Source organism: Colias croceus, chromosome 9 (genome assembly GCF_905220415.1).
Source record: "Colias croceus chromosome 9, ilColCroc2.1".
Lineage (NCBI taxonomy): Eukaryota > Metazoa > Arthropoda > Insecta > Lepidoptera > Pieridae > Colias > Colias croceus.
Window position 1 is genome coordinate 11266797 of NC_059545.1, and position 19055 is coordinate 11285851.

Sequence of the window (19055 nt, forward strand, 5' to 3'; positions counted from 1 at the left end):
AGTGAATTGAAAGTAGAAATCAAAAAATAGGTATAAATACGAATTCCGAATTAATCAATGTTTTATTTAAAAATATTTTGTATTTAAAATATTTTTATTGTAACTACTTACAGATTTTGACGATTTCAGCAATTCGAGTCTGCCTATCAGTTAATAGACACTGAATGAAATATTTTGTGCGAAGTTTTTCTATCTTTCATAGAAAACGTTTAGGTACCTACTAAGATATCGATCAATTATTGATATGCAAATAGAATAATAGCAGTATAATATGAAAATAGAATGTTAAAATATAATGAATAGTTACCCGATATAACGGTAAGAGGAATGCTCGTGTAGACTTCCGAGAATTCATTAATTTGATTAAGCCCTAATTGATTGGGTTGAGTTACCAAACATCGGGAGATCGGAAGCGAATCGTGTGATTTTCATTGACGCAAAACTGTTTCATAATATTATGTTTGTTAACATTATTGAAATTGTACCAACAAAAAACAAAAACACTTATTGAAATAAAATGTAAATATTAACTGAAAAATTTAAACTTCGGTTTTATAATATTATTATTACTCGACCTACTGAATAAACCATAATAAGTAATTAAAAACATGCTAATTAATATTATATTTTTTCTGATAAATGAACAGACACTTTGATACTACTAAAATTATTTGAAATAGGTACTTTTTAAACCACTGTTTAAGGCGACTACACCACCGAAACTAGCGCCCCCCCAACATTTTATTTTTTTACTCCTAAACCAGATCAAATTTAAAAAATCTAGCTCGGTACTTTGCTAGTATATTACTTGTAGTATTTTTGGTATTACTTTTCATTATTTTGCATTCGGTAAATTAGGAGAACTTTTGATTACCGCCAAAAGTGGCCACTTTTGGCGGTAATCAAAAGTTCTCTAGAATAATGAACAGTTAGAATAGTGAAAAGTAATACCAAAAATACTACAAGTAATATACTAGCAAAGTACCGAGCTAGATTTTTTAAATTTGATCTGGTTATGGAGTAAAAAAATAAAATGTTCGGTGGCGCTAGTTTCGGTGGTGTAGGCCTCTTAAAATAATAAATTTTAAAGTGTAACAGTACCATTCAGAAGTAGCTCATAAATGCTTTCATACGTGAAATTATACAAAGTAGTCGTAATAATGACTTCCCAAGGGTCAGAACAAAGCAGGCGAATATATTTGAATGCAAATATTTTTATAATTGTCGAGTAATTACGTTACTGAGCACTAGAAGCCCCTCGGTATTCACGTGTTGTGTGGCGCGATCGTTTGTCCCTGACCTTTCGTATTTTTCTGGGTAAATATACGAAGGTCACTGAAATACGGTTTAATAATATATCTGCTAACTCAATATTCACTGTTCAGCGTGGCTTCGTATTGGATTAACCTAGATTTGAGTCAAAAATAGATGTTATATTAAAATTTAAAGCTAGCTTGATTGTCGTATTAGAGGCGGGTAGAAATATGTTAGGTATTATGGTGACGGGTTCTTAGAACTCTGTTGTAATCCATTGCATAATTTGTATTCTACTACAGTTTAAATCTTCTTATATAGCCTTTTAGAAACCATAGTCCTAATACAAATGAGAGACGCGCTATAGGCACTTACGTTTCATTTGTCACAAACTTGTATTGTACTTGGAAGAGCTTTTCATCATAACTGTTGTTTTATGTACAGTTATTACAGGCCGAACGTGGTCCATATCCAGATTAACTTATATTTTATCATTCATATGACACAAACGCTCCACAGGCGATAATACTCATAATATAATAACTAATCATAAAACTGAAGCACACCAATAAGTTCGGAGAACTACTCGATAGAGGTTATTCTACCAAGTTATGATGGTCACGTCGGCGGGATCAGGTGCGGCGGCCGGGGTAGGAGGGGAGGGGACTGCCACTGGGCAGGGGCGGAGGGGGTTCCTTAAGCCTTCTTCGATGAGTTGCGACTTGAGAGTAATCGATCGCTGTAATTAGAGACAGGTGAAGTTTGTTCCGAACTACCCACATTTTTCTTTTATTAGCTTTTCATTAGCGGTCCAAAGTTTGAGGTCAATTTGAAATGAGATTTTGATGTAATTATATTCTTTTGATATTAATTATGAAAGCGAAATTAGTTTAAAACTACATGAAAATTATGATGGTATCATTTGAATTTAATTACAAAACTTACAGAAAGTAGATATTCATAAATATGTTTTGCATTTCGAGTACTTACCTAATTATTGTATAAAGTAAGATTATTGTGACATTATTTTACCGTGTTAATATTTTACTAGACATCTTAGTTTTCACTTAAAAATCAAAATATCAATTACCCATCGAGATATATTATGTACTACGCAATTACCTATGAGAATTTCTTTATCAAAATTTGAATATTGCAAGTTCTGTAGAGGCATGTAGAGCATTTGAAAAAGCTCATAACAAAAAGATATTTGAACGCTTGTGAGTGCTTGTGATCCGTCAGTTGGTTTGTATTCGATCATACAATTTGTTCACAACCGGTCGTAATTCAGTTTGTGCGAGCGACCGGCGACCGGCCAATCAAAGACATAAGTGATGTTTGCGTTTCAAAACTTTGAAAAGGTTAATTTAACAATGTACTATTTGTATAATATTAGATGCAATGTATTTAGATATTATGTTTTCGATATCGCTGTATCTTCTACTTATGTTAAGAAGTTTCTCCACTAAAGGTATTTGGATTCATTTCTCTTTCCTCGATTGTTTCGTTTGTCTCTTGTTATTATTTCTTTATGATTATTCAAAAGCACTTACTTGTTCTGGACGTTAATACACCTAGTTTAGTCAATTTAGAGTTTATTTGTTTCCGTTCTGTCTTCGTTAATTAAACAAAATTCACCTCAAACTGCAGTCTTAATGTGATAGAATAGACATTATATTTTGTAGTAGATTTGCTATCAAGTGATATGAGGTGGTTCATATTCGGCAAATGATAAACGTCGGGACGCAGCGCAGGTGCGACTTGCTCTCGACGCGTAATCACTGCGGTAATATCAGTGTACATACTCGTAAGTAGTTTATGTGTTTGGGATTTATATATTATTTAATTATATATTTAATATATTTTATTTTAAAAGACAACAGTCAAGTCAAACTGCAGTCGCGAGTGAAGGTACTTATAAAACTGTCAGTTTTATGATTTAATGTGTTTGCTTAACTCTCTAAAATCAGGCTTTTCAAAGAAATTGAGGGGCTATTAAGTGGATACAAATTGTATTAACAGAGATTTTCAAAAATTCTACAGTTTATAGGTAGTAGCTTATAGAATGAAGACTAAAGAATGAGAGTTATTTAGTGAACTAAAGATCTTAAATTTCCATTTGCATGGTAAGAAATAGAGATAAAAAGCCCTGTCTATTTATTTACAAGGCCTCTTGGGGACTATAACACGCCATGCATACGAAGGTCACTAATGTCCCACACGGGCAGATACATATTTCGTCCCTCCCCCTCCCCCAGTGTCCTGTCACCCCCCCTCCCCCTCCCACGACCGCTAAGTTAAATTAAGCCAGACCAACAACTGTTAATTGAAATGACGCTTCAGAGAGTAATGTTGAGTCGCGGGTGACGCACGAATGTATTGCGTTATTAAAAACTTTTAATGGATTAGAAGTTGGGCTGTTCTCGTGAACTGCCGTGATTATAATTCAATTATTATGTTTATTTACTGCTTCCTAACTATGTCACGAGATCACTTGATAATGTGATCGTCAACATGGTTGACTTTCGAGACTTTTTAATTGAAAAACAAGTAAATAATATTTCATAATTTGCATATAACTACACGATTAAAATTTTGAAAATTAATATAGTTCAAATATTACGTGTAAAGGAACGGTATTTCATGTAGTCGCCGTAAAAATCATAAAACATGGACCACAATGTTCAAAGTAGAGCACACGAAGAATGCAAAAACGTTGTTTATTTAGTAAAGGTAAACGTAACTCAAAGACATTTGCTAACGAGCTGCAGCTCCGTCCAGCTCGCACCGGCTTTACACCGAAAATGTTCATTGTTAATTTGTTGAATGTGTGTTAAAAATACAAATACTTACATTAAAATTCACAACACAAGCAAACCTAACGTTTCGTATAAATCCTGTACACTGGTTCTGAATAAAGAATTGTTTAATTATTTCTATGAGAGAATATAATATTATGCCAAATTTGGAAGATATTACATTACATGGGTATATGGGTATAACTGTATGTTTGTATAAAGCGGCATAATATATGATTTTAGCAATCATATAGGAATACAACTGTTTTTAAGATAACTTTAATGTATAGATAGGGTTTTTTTGTGTAACCACCTGGAAAAGGGTGCGGTCAAAAATATATTATGTAAAATGTATATAGTATTCCACATTTTCGTAGGAAGTACGGTTGGCTATAGTGACCCCGTTGCAAGTTGTCGCCCCGGGACCGGAGCAAGGTGCGAACTTTGGGAAAGGTCGGGACGCCATTTTATTGGGTGAAAACTTTTACCCGTATAATCTAGTTTTAGACGAGATTGTAGTAAATTTTTAGTTCGACTTCTCACCTAGAATCTTAGTTTCAATTTCGAAAATTTCAGGATTTAATGTAGCAAACATTCGTGTTACAAATAAATTATTTATCATCAAATTTCATATGCGAATAAATCTTGTAGAAAGAATGTGACAAAGTACATTTACAAATGTACATATTATTAGTAATTCGAAGCCCGACGTTCGCTAATTATTCTATTCAAATTGTAAAGTTGTTGCCTCATTAACACGACTTCAGATGTGTTGCTAAATGTTACACTTCCTCACGTATATAAATGTTAATTGTAATTACCACAGTAACTAGTTTACAGTTTGTTAATATCGATCGTTTTATTTTAAACATGGCTGCTTTATGCTATACAAATAGCTGAGTGTAAAATTATTAATAATTAATGTCTCTGTGTTGTTGATTTTGTTGATGAACCAATCTTAACTACGATAGTTATTATCAACTTTTGTTGACAAGGCAATCAATAATCATAAACATAAACATTGTTGACATAGAGTCTGTGAAAGCGTATTCACATCTAGCGGTATGGTATGTAGAGCAACCTTTTCTCATGTTTTTAACAAATGAATATGTTACTGATGTAGTCAATTTTCTATTATAATTTAAATCACAAACATTCTCAATTTAAACGAAAATGACATCCCACCGAGGTCGCAAACCGATTACTCACGAGCATAACTTCATAAATAAGCTCCAACTAAATAGTAAATTGTGCGTTGAATTGGAAAATAGATACGTGCGAGTCGCTTAACTTTATAAAAGGGGAAAGTTGGCAATACGCTGCACGCTGCACGCTCACAGTCTTGTTATAAGTTGTCTGTCGCGGCTCCGGCTGCAGCACGGCGCCGGCGGCTTTGAGGTAACTTTGTCATTTTCCTTGAAGCCGTGCTTTGACTTTACGATGTGATAACGTTTGTGCTAGCTGCATTCATTTTGCTCATGTGGCTAATGAGATGTCTGCTAAATGATAGCTTGTAATGTAAGATTAGCTTACTTTGTTATAAGGTAGAATATTAAAGCGTAGTTGGGTAACGTAATGTTGTTTGAGATCTATTTTCTTGACAGGTACGATCAAAGGTCTGCACATTCCTGAGGCAAATTGCATAGAGTTTCTGAAAAATAAAATTGTAATCTAGTGATTGAAATATCAAAACATGTAAAGTCATTTGATTTTTCAAATGGGCGTTGTTTAATGTTTATGCCTTTTTAAGCTTATGTCTATCGACTATCGTGTAATATTATCTGTGCTAATGCTTAATAACATGTCCGATACATAAGAAGCGACATAATCGTGTTACAACTAAGCTCATTTAATAAAGATTAAACGAGAACTACATAAGTATTTATTTTATAATAATCCATTAGTATTACTTCACTTTCTTGAAGGTATCAAATTTAATATCCAAAGTTAAGCCTCTACTCTATGAGATTACATAGGGAGTAGTATTCTTGAAAATAGTATTCATTTACAAATATTCCTTCTAGAACGTTCTGAGAACATCAGTATAAACAAGGCTAAGGTTGGAGTGTCGCCCGCATCAGTGTAGTGTAATTAACACTCAGAGGGGAATGGCGACAAACCAGACGATTAGAAGCTACGCGCCGCTAACTTCGGTGGCCTTGATATATATTATACTTGTTGCTCTTGTCAATGCATAAATAATGCTAATGAATGTTGTTTCACTTGTTAGAATGTATTGGATAGGATGGATTATCATTATAATTTTCGTAATTAAATATTATTTATGGCTAGGCAAGTATTTCTTTAGCTTATGCGGTATTTTGGTACATTAGCTACAGCACTGCCTAGTATAATCAAAATCATTTCAATGACATTTGTATCGCAAAGAAATGAACATACAAGTAATCATCAATACAATGAAATTTATCACGTTTATACAAAAAATTGGTCGGATAAAACACGTGGCGCGACATTAACCTTGAGCTTAAAACCTAGCTAGCAGCGGCTTCTGAAGTACCTACGTAGGTAACATACTATGTACACGTAATACGTAGATTTTTACAAAATCCTTCAATCTCAAACGTTACAATTATGAAAAAATCTAATCTATAGTCTACAAATATGAGGTAATTAAAATCATTTCACATCTATTGGCTCTAACGGTATTGAAATTAAATTTAAAAGTGTAAACTGTAAATAGTGACTCGGTTTAAATGATGTAAAAGAGAGTTCTGCTAGTTGCGGGCTCTAGTGGGTTCGTTTAATCACCATTCAAAAGTTTCAATGCCTTTTTAGTTGATGAAATATGAGTCAGAGTTTGAGCATCGTATTTAACTAAAGTAAACTAAAGCCAACTCTGTACACAGTGCAGCGAATTTCATAGAAGCGAATAAAACAACTAGACAGTCTTGTTACAGGGTTTTCACCGTACATTGAAATGTACAGGCTCTATATTACTAAGGTTGAAAGCTTAAATATTGTAACTAGAGTATGTCTGTGTTTGTGGTGTAATAATGGGTAGAAACTGTGACTACATAGGTACCTATTTAATATTTTGATACTCGAGTTACAGTATTTAAATTTAATTACATTCTACATACTTACTTTATTTTTCTTAACATGTTTTGCGCTGAATGCATTAGTTTTACAAAGAGGATTTAAATTTAAATGTCTGTTTAGTACCCCATTTATAAGACATAAATATTTTTCATTTTAACAAGATTTTTATGACGATGTGTTTTCGTTCTAAAATTGCTTTTACAACCTAATTTTATATCCCAAGTCTAGACGAATGATTATAACTTTGCTCGCTATGACCAAAGCAATACGCTTTGGATTGCAAATTTTCTGCATCGCATAAAACGACTTCACTATCGATTTTGAGCTGCGAAACAACCTCTCATAAATATACGATACACAAGCAGAGTGCACGGATATAAACGAATAAACGCAGATAAAATATTATAAACTTATTGTAATTATTTCTTTGTTATTTGATATCCAAAATTTGTTTCTTCTGTACATTTACTAACATTGTATTAATAAGCTTATAATGTGTTTTTTTTAACATTTTTTATTCACTTTAAAAAGTAAATCAGTCAGTCAATTTATCAAAGTCAGAGTATGATTTATAACTAAAACTTTACTATACTTCTTAGTTCTTATATAATATTATTATAGTATGATGTTATCATTCGATTTTTTGGTTGAGTCGTCAAAGTAAACTGGGTGAGGCTCGCCCCTACCTCCGAGATAATTAAACCGCGTCTCGTCTCACTTAATGCCATATATTTCAGCGCAAAGCCTCTTCCCTCCCAACGTACGAGGTGTTAAAGCTAATACATACATTATTGTATTAATTGAGCCTGGATTTAGGTTACTAGTGGTTCGTGGTTGCTGCAGTACATGCATTGTCACTGTTTATTCTGTGAGGCAAAGGTATAATCATATAATGCATTGAGGGATAAATTGTGAGTGAACATTGTTTATTATCTTGAGAACATAAATTTATTTTTAAATGCTGGTATCTAGGCGACATAACGAATTGAGAGCCTTTCAAAACTTAATATTGTCGAATGAATGATTGACTATGAAATAATTAATTTTTTGTTTACTGCGTAAGTAAAATGAAAATAAACACTATTGAATAGACTTTGTTTGACTTGAATGAACGAAAAGAAAAAATATTTTAATATAAATTTACATTTTTTTAGTTACAATAATAATTTATTTGAGATTTGAGTTTTATATTCAGTATGTACATCTAAAGCCTTGATATTAAGATATTTTATTTATTTGTAGTAAAACTATTTTTCATGTTTATTTACATAAGTACCTACGTATTGAAAATTAAAATGTAAAACGTGAATCAAAATAAAATCAAGGTCAATCATAAAAGCGCTCAAAATGTTGGTTTTATAAAAGCAACGAATATGAATAAATCTCTTTTTAAATCCGATGTAAAGCTTTAAATGTCTAAAAAAACTGTAATGTATAAATAGAAATGTGTTTGTGCTGAAAATGTCATTTGAAAGCAGCTGAATCTCAAGAGATAACTTGTATTTCCGCGGCTCGTATACATTCCAGGTGCGGCGGACTGCGGCCCACCGACCCACGGCCCGTCACTCTTGCTTAAGTATTAATAAAACACTTTCTTTCGAGGTACTGTTTCAAGTAAAATTGTAAATGGCTCTGTCTGTGTATTTAAGATGATAAAAACACTGGTATTCCCTTGCCTTTTTATATGAGGCAAGGGAATACCGTATTATTTTTTTTTCACAGACAATTTATATTCTACTGCGACTTTATTATGAAAAAATTCGGATTCTTTTGCCCACATAATGTTTATTTTAAAAGGTTACTAGGTCAGTGAAGTGATCAACAAATGTGATTATATATTTCGATTGATAGCCCTGAATACCTCTAAATTAATTTCTGAATCTATTTAATTATTTTAACCCCGTTTGTTCAACTTGTGCTATTGTAAATATATTATGTTTTATATTTATATTTAACATAGCCACAATGAAAGTTGTAGCAGAAGTATTTTATAGGATAACAACTATGTTTAACACATTCTTTAGTGAATAAAGCGAAGCAAGGCGGGTCGCTAGTTCGTACAATCGGTGGAGGTCGGCCGTCGCCCGCTTTCTACTCATGTGCCGCTAGTCTGTCAGACCCGTACAGTGAGTAGGTACACGGTATAACAATAGGATTTCGTCATCTGAATAGCTTTAAAGGACTGGGCTCTTCATGTCTAGATTTTTCTCCTTGCGTGTTATTTGTGTTTTTGTTATTGTGCTATTTATAAAAGCACACAGACATAAGAGCAAACATTTTGTTAATACATTCAAAGTAGAAAACAGTTTATTACAAATAAATAAAATTATGTTTTCTGTTAATTTGCTTGTAAGGATAACTATTTTTTTTAATTGGCTTGAGTAAGAATTAGGTACAACAGAATGCAAATAGCACGCATAGATAGTCAAGCAAGCTGATACAGCATTATATTTTTGCTATGAACAATTATTATTTTCTCTTGCAGAATTTGAACTGATTTCAATGGAAAATAGAGAAATAGGCAATGTGGGACGCGGTCGTATTTTAGTATCATCTATTTTTTGTTAACTCGGTCAGTGCGTTTAACGCCAACAAAGAATATTTGCACAGTATCTGATGTACATATCTGCCCGGGGGTTTAGTGGGGTATAGTTGTGGAGGGGGGAGGTAAGAGGGGGGGGGGTTGCAATGAGCGCGGTTGAGCGTGATTAGATGATGACGAGCGTGGCTGCGGTGAGCGGGCCCGCGTGCACCGCAGTGACGCGGATATTTCCAAATGCCATATGATACGATAATTTTAGACGCAATTGGAATACGTCGAACGCTAATTTGAAGGAGCAGAGTCTAGCTGTGGGACTGTAGCCGTTTGTAGATCCTTATCGTTCAAAAATTGCATTTAATAATTGTATCGCTCAACCTTATGTGTCATAACTTGGCGATAGTGTAACACCGATGCTGAACGTTGCTGACACCGTTGCTTATTAATAACCAGCCCTGTCACGCTTCGCTGTGACACATTATTGCATGGATGAGAAATGAGGAAAAATAGAAAAAATCCATATCTGAAGCGTGTTGTATATCGTGTCAGAATTTGAGCTGAATCTGTGTAGAAGTATTAGATAACATATACAAAATGTTACCAAGGCAGAATTAAAAATATTACACTAACAACCTACTTAAAAAGATGCTACATTAAAAAAAAATAAGCGAATGTTCTACATAATGAGGCCGCGATCTTCAGCGCGAACAAAACAAAGCCATAAATAGCACAATGTAATTATTATATCAGATTCGCGTGCATTCTCTTTTGTAAAGCAGCTCCCAAGTGGTGTGTGGAGACTTTACAAAAAGTAGGGCACGACCGGAGCAGTTAACTAGTTGCTGATAATCTCGTAAGCCGCGGATCACGGCCGATCGCTTATTCGCAGACACGTTGTAACGAACTCTGCCGTTTGTTTGGCGCCTCAACTGACGAATAACTCACACTAGCACGGATGTACGACACTTTGATAAGCTTCGATTAGCTGATGATATTGGTCTTTCGTTTCCACTGCGATGAGAACTTTGACATTTGTGATAGTTAAAATTTATCGCAGATATATGTGCACACTTTGATTTAGAATGTATTGTGGAATTACTCGGACTCTATGTTAAATAAAAAAAAATAAGCTTAGCAAGATAGTATTTTATCTATAACAATGTAGCCTTCGATTGAAACTGAAACTTCCCTCTATAAATTCTGCCGATATCCTTTATATTAGTAATGTTCATAGTGGGAAAGGCAGAGCATCAAATTCGATGTCATTCATTTCAAAATCAGAAAGCATTTTAGAACTTGTCGCTATCATTAACAAAACGTGCGCATCAGACAGAAAAGAATAATGAGCAGAGGCATAACGACATAACAGGCCTGTGTCATAAAATAACCCAGATTCGCGGCACTTAAAAGTAAAACAAATAAGTCACGAGTGTCGTTTGTCGCATCGGCCTCGTTCCGATAGCTCGCAGTTCTGCCAAGCCTCCCCAATTTGCTCTGCTTTGAACAATGTAATGCATTTATTTCACATTTTACTGCAGAGATATAGCTTTATTGTTATTGTTGTCAGGAGTTTCATTGAAATTTTATTGTTTCTTTTATCGACGCTGCCGTTGCGAGTCGCATTACGACGATATGTTCGCGACAAATTAGTAGCATTGTAAACTATACGATGTAATAATAATGTCTTGCTATAGAATAATAATAGTCGATAGATTTTCTTGATTTTAGAATTATATTCAACTTTTACTGCAGCAATAAACACATTAAGTGGTAATATTTTACTTGTGATATCAATTTATAGTTTGAAAGAGTTGTATGAAAATGCATTGTAGAGACTCCGAAGTTTAAAACTTGTACGTGTAAAATTCGTTGTTAGGGTCGATAGAAACGTTTAACTTTGCACAACTTTGCCAAAACACGACGTGTCGTAAGTTTTCACTATATTGTATGTAAGATAATAATTAAAACAAACCTCGCAAAGCTATAGTTAAGATCTGAGTAAGAACTTCTAAATCTAAAGTAACAAATATAAACATCACTGAAATAACTGTATCGTAGAAATTATTTTAGTAGCTGGTGTTCGCGACCACGCGACACGATTTGACACTAACAAGTGTTAAATCTTTTCTAATGATTAGTCAACGCACATTTTTACGCATTGTATTCTTGTTTTGTGTTATACTCTCAAAGTCAATCCTGTGCTGTGGTCTGGAATGTCATCATTTTGGATCATCACTAAGATACAATAACGTTTGAACTAAATAATCCATTTTTAAAAGCGTAAAAAAAAATCTAGCGTAACACTAATTAAGCTGTTAATATATTCACAGTACATAGTTACATACACTCTTTAATCTTTTATTGGTATAGGTATACTAGCTTTCCGCCCGCAGCGAGCACGCAAAACACGAAAACTACTACTCACATCGAATTATTCCAAACTTCTGTACAGGCAATACCTTTATTAAAGTGAAATTGATGTACAACTTTAAAATAGTAAGGATATATCGACACGACGACAGATTTCCACATGATAATTTTGTGAAGCGAATTTCCATAACCAAATGAAATTGTCACGTGGAAGTGACAATGATTGCGTGACTCCAACGTGTCAGCACGCAGTACATCCAGTACATCTCACAAAGCGAACTTTCGTGTGTTACAGATACTATAGTTTTAAAATGAAATATATTAATTTTATTTTTTATAAAATATAATGTTGAATCACATTTTTGTAAATTGATAATTTTTATGCCATTTACAACATTCATTATAATTTTAGCAAGCATTTCCATTTTAAACGCTCGTTTTATTAACCCATCCAACACCTTATGTTGTAACAAATTTGATCAGCAACATGAATGGGGTCTTATTAGAATATCGGTAATCAAATGAATGTCTCTCACAGCTCAGTGGCGCGGGTCCGGGGCCCCGGGGCCCCGGGGCCCGGATCCCGGCAAGCGGCAATACATTTACACTTGTATAGAATGTGGAGCGTCTTCATAACTTAATTTTAGCTCCCGCTGCTCAGAACACACGTCGAGATAACGGATTAGTACAAGATACGGTTTACCATTTATCTTGTGATATGGTATAACATTAAATTAATAATTGTAGCAGCAACAGTCTTAAAGCATTTTACTTTTTATTCATTTTAATTACTAATTTATATAGATCAACTTATTACATTCCACCAATCCTTTCCAAAGATTTTTTTGTTGATATCACGACACATTCTATATGTAAATATCTGAGTAATACTTACACCGCAGTAATTATATATATTACTAACCATAATTACTAGACAAAATAAAACTAACAAATATGTCGCGTAATATTTTATTTAATAAGTTATCAAAAATTTACAGTTTTCAATTATAAATCAGTGCATTCTAAAATAAGAAACTTATACTATTTCAGCCGCCGTCTCCCGGTCCAGTCGCGAGCTGAGCGGTACACGTAACCATTATAAACACGTTCTTTTGTTAATATCAAGTTTATTAAAATGTGGCTATTGTGCTTGTGGTTGCAGCTCGTGTTCCGGAGAATTAGGCGGTACATTTCGCGGATTTGGGTTATGAGCTCATTTCCCACCATGAGTGTCTTGTATGAATTTTCCGGCTCTTTGTAACAATGTAAAATAATCAAGTTGAAGGTTCCATAATATTGTTGTCTTTTATTTAGAAATGTATACAAACATTAAATTCAATCTTGTAAGAAGATGTATATTTTTATGAAACTCTTTTAAGAATAATTCATTCTTATTTTATGTTTTATTTCTTAATATTTTGCGCTACTATAGTGTATTTTGTATCAAACAATGAAAAGTTAAAATTTTCGAAATAAACTTATTTTATCTGTAAAATTCTTAGATCATTAAGTAAGTAAAATTGGAATAAGTTATCAAACTAAATAGAAGCTAGCAAGGCGGCGTGTTCAATTTACTTAATTTTTATTGTGAATAGGGAAGAGAATTTACGGTAAAGATCTATATTATATTATGTGCAAAATATTCTATCCACATTTTACATCATTATAATGTAAAAGTGAATTTGAGATCCAAGTTTTAATGAATTCGTGAAGCCTGCGTCACGCAGTCGGCACGCCTCCGCCCAGATAAGGCCCTTTGTCGAGATCCTATCGCCTGCGCACATTTTACAAGTTATTTCAACTAAGTTTTTTGATGTTTATCTCGGTGCAAATTATTCTCCAAATTGCGATTATTTTCGCTTGGGTTTACCTGCGATAGAAAAAAAAAGTTCATTTAGAGCGATAGCTTAGGACAGTTGTTATCTCATATTATGATATTAGTAGTATTTATTAAGATGTTACATAGGTACATACTTACTTAATATGTATTTTGTAAAATTAAATTGTAAAACTGACATGATTTAAAAGAGCAACTATGGAGTTTCTGCGGGTTCTTCTCCGTAGATACTGCTTTCCGAATCGGTGGTAAATGTTGAAAATATGTAATGACGTTTCAAAAGTGCTTCTATAAGAAGTCTAATTGAATAAATAAATGTTTGAGTTTGAGTTTAGTTTTTATAGGTAGTTACTTCATATTTACTTTAACTTGCACTTGCAAACTTATTATAGTATCTTCAATTTTGACGTAGAGCTAAGGCCATATTTTGCACTATACCTGTTGGTTTGCCCTATTTTCAGGTCCATCGTCGCTAAAGTACAATCTCAAAGCGGCTACGTTGTACGCAGTGTGTACACTGCACGTGCATCTTATCCTCGAGGCAGCTTGGAGCTAGGACCTACGTACACAAGGCGCCGGGTAAACCAGCCAATTATCTCGGCAAACACAGTTACGGCGCCCGCCTCCCGCCGCACCGCACCACCCGCGCCCTCAGCCAACTCCAATTAATAATTTAGCCCGCAGTCGTGATATCCGACGTGATCCTGACTAGTTTTCACTCCATCCGCGTCACGTCGTGTTTCAAAAAAGTTGTTTCAGAGCGACGGGCAAGCGACCTGCACTGTAGATGATTAATTAAAATCTATTGTTGGATACATTTTTTTTAAAGATAGAGCTAATTGATACTTCTAGAATGATTTTACGATGGATAACTGAATAAATATTGAAGTTCATATTAACGATCCTAAACTCAAACTCAAACTCAAACTCAAACATTCATTTATTCAATTAGACTACTATTTAGTAGCACTTTCGAATCGTCATTACATAATTATTTTAACATTTACCACCGATTCGGAAAGCGCAGTGATCTATGGCGAAGAACCGGCAAGAAACTCCATAGTTGCTCTTTTAAAATCATGTCGATATTACATAATATGTAACTTATATCTAAATACATAATATATCATAATATACCAAAGAACTGTCCTGTGGTTTTTACGCGACAACCCTCCATGGGTTTTTATCGTCCATATATTCCTGAATACTGTAGTACGCTCTCTGAACTACTTAGTACATTTTTTATATAAGTTTTAAATTTAGAACTACTAAACTCTATAATATTATGAGGAATTTTATTGTAAAAGCGTATACCTTGACCCATAAATGAATTTTTAACTTTAGCTAATCGGAAAAATGGCATTTCAATTCTATTTCTGTTCCTTGTGCAATAACAGTGTCTATCTCCTACTCTTGTGTGTAAGTCGGCGTTTTTGTGTACATGCAAAATATTATTAAATATATACTGTGGTGGTACAGTAAGTATACCAGTATTCTTAAAGAGATCTCCTAATACCAGTTAGTACAAGTAGAGTAATAGTTTTGTTTAATTTATAAAAGATAAATGTGTTTAATTTGTAAAAGAAGAGAATATGTATAAATGATCAAACTTATAATTTTCTTTAAAGAAATTTAAGCAAGTTATCTAGTTAATTTCTCATGAATGTACATTTAGGAGGCAAAGGGTTGGAAAAAGTCATCGCAGTAAACACCGACCGCGTGCAAACTATTCTATAAACATGGCAGTAAACACGACGACCCGCTGCCGCCCGGAGCCGCGCGTATAACATAACGAGAGGTGTTCCGACCGCAAGCGCATTAGCCGCTAATAGGGTTTAGCAATGAGGTCAGCGGCTAAGCCAATTTCGTAACACTTATGAGCCATTGATGGAATTTACTCGCTTTTTCTGCCTGCGTACCTTGATTTATTCGAGTGTGACTTTTTTAGCCGATGCAAATAGTCAGTAGAGACATATTCTCTATTTTGACACTATCCTCATTAGCTGGATGAAATATTACCAAACAATATATATTTTCATAAACTTTCTATACACAGGGATGTATCTTGAATAATTCACCACAATTGATTAAGTAGTTTAGACATACATAAGATACAGAACATAATTCGTATGAAGACAATAAGAGTTCATAAATGTAGTCAGTTTATATTAAACTTTATTTCATCAACTTGTTGAAGGAATATCTTGAAAATTGTTGAGAGTTATTTTTGTGAGACAGCTAAAATAAAGTTCGTTGCAAGTTCGTCGCTGAAACCTGTCGCTCCGAGCCCGTGCCGCGCGAGCCGCTCGCAGTAATCCGACTTCAAATTGCGTTACCATTTTAATCTCGGTTTGTTTCAGTATTCATTATACTAAATTGCTGAATGCATGGCGGCAAACACATACTCAAAGGAGTACCTATCATCTATGGATAAGAGTAGCTTATAAAACACGTTCTATTAATATTTGCCTCGTGTTTTGACATGACTAGTATTTGGATAGATTTTTTTTTCGAGGTGGTATTGGTATTATAACGAATAATCTAGCTGTCTCAATATTATCTTATCGATTAAGCTAATTAAAAAACATATTTTCATTGCCTATGTCCCTACACCACTAAAGATGTGGAAATTGTATCCTTAGTCTTAGTACATAATTATTACTACTTTAAATTTCCTCTTATAGTATATTCAGATTGTATTTGCAATCTATTTTTGTTACGAAATATAGTTTCAATTCACAGCGATAGTTCACATTAACACAAGAAACAAGGAAATAAATAATAACGTTGTTCAATCACAAGTGATTACAGTTCCCGTAACAGTCCCGTTGACTGTGACTCGTAATTAGTGACAATTTGCATAGTTGAGACGGCGCTACGTTATTACAGCTCTACGGCGCTACGGAGTAGCGGTGCTACGGCGTAGTGGCGCTACGGCGTAGAGGCATGGTGAGCCGTGAGGCACAATGTTTGCGCGCCGTAACGAAGTTGCGGTTACTGCTCTGTATGTATGAGCTAGTCAACGCTCGATCAAATATACAATGAAGATGTGTTCATGAAACACTAACTTTGAATATCATTTCTATGTAATACCTTCAACTTGGTTGTCAGGCGGACACTAAGAGTAAGTTATTTTGTAATCTAATTAAGGAATCTGGATTGATAACCAAATGGAGGTTGAATTTTCATTAAGTAATTATTTGATTGATATTTACACTTTTATATAGCCAAAGAAAAATATTTAAAGCAATTTTTACCAGCCGATAAATATAAGATATAGCTAAGACAATTCTTACTTTCAACTTATTTATCTAGATCATCGTAAAATTCTCCAGAAAGATAAATATTGTAACATCTTTTAGTTTATATATTTCGCTCAAAAATCCAAAACGATTTGCAAAGTATTTCTTTGAGGGTAGAAATAAAAAACCGTCACGTAGCGCTTAAGCTTGCCGACGAACGCCGACCAGCTCTCACTGCGAGTGTCTGTACGAGCTCCTTAATTACATTTCAATCTCTCCTTTACCGCACCGTTTAATTGCTTTTATACTTTCATTTATGCTATTTCTTACGGATAAAGAACTTTGAGTGACAGTTTAATATCGCGTAAACCATATTCATTATTATACAAAGTGTGTATGGGTTTCTTATTTGCTTAACCCGCTTTAGTAAATATTAAATAAAATCTTAACAGAAGTACAATCGCGTAAACTGTACGCGTAAATAAAGTCATTAGGCTAATTAATGATTAAGTGTATGATGGATTCGAATATTCTATTCTTAAAATATATGACCAGAATAACACGGACAGCCGACAAGAATGTTAATACTTTTTAAAAGTTAGGGATAATTAAAATATAGTAGTGTAGCGTAATAATAATTAAAACATATTTATTTTATATTTATCATACCTGAATGGTATATTCCATTCAATTATATTAGTACTTAAGACAGAAATAGTGCTTGAAGCCAATTTATAAGTTCAGCTCGGGAGTGCACCGGGCTCACGGGCTCACGGGGAGGGTCGGGTATAACCGGGTTAGCGCAAACAACGCAATTAGCCGCACGCCTGTTCTTTCCAACTGGACTTTATTTATAAAGCGACAGTTAACTTTATTTCATTAGTATCTTCCTTGTTCTTTGAGACTAATTTTATTTCAACTACAACTGTTTTGATTTGGCAACGATATTCATTTTCATGCGATTTTCTGTAAGAGTCATTAAACTTTAACAGAACTGTGAATAGTCTACTATGTGTATATTAAATACCTATACATGTATACGAGCATATGTATAAATTTTATTTTGTTCTACAAATAAACGGTTTGATATAAAATATAAATCAATTGTATCAATAAAGCTATTTTTAAAACACAAGAGCGAAATGTTTAACGTTTCGCTGCAATAAAATAAGCAACATTTTTCCGCACTTTACTCCAGAATAACATGTACAATTTGTGAACGAAATGGGAGCAGTAAACAGAGTCAGACAGCGCTAGCAAGCGCTTGAATTTCTCGAAAAGGTTGTGTAATGCAGCGCTGCAGCGCGGAGCGGTCCCGCTTCGGCGCGAAACCTTCGAGCGAGCCTACAGCCCGGCTTAGCCCCAAATCCTAAGATTCGTACCACTTCATATACACAAACAAACTATTGAAACTGTTGACATGATTACTATACATTGCTGTTTATTGGAACTATTTTATATAAATAAATTTTGTTGATTTTGTTTTTCTATAATCTATCAATTATGCTACAAAGGTGCATATGGTTATGTAAAAATCTATGTTCATATTTCGTAATCTGTCTTTGTATAATCTTTTAAATCTCTCTATGGTTATTTTTATGAATGTCTGGATTTTTAATATTACACCTTATAAGTAGATTTAAGCACTTTAATATTAAATAAATAAATATGGCGTACAATATTAATTAGACATCAACGCGAAAATAAAATCATTTGCTACTTATAGTGACGTCAAATCACGGGTGTGTAAAACCAGCAATGTACAGGTAACAAGGCTCTAGCTCCAGGCTGCGGGCGGCGGGAGGCGGCGGGCGGCGGGCAGGTGAGCGGCGCGGCGCGGGGCAGGCATCTCGTGCTTAATCTCCCCGTATCGATAAGTCACCTGCAGGCGCCCTCCAATTACCCGCACCGTCCTGTTTTGTTTCAAAACTGTTAATTTTTATAAATGTCACGCG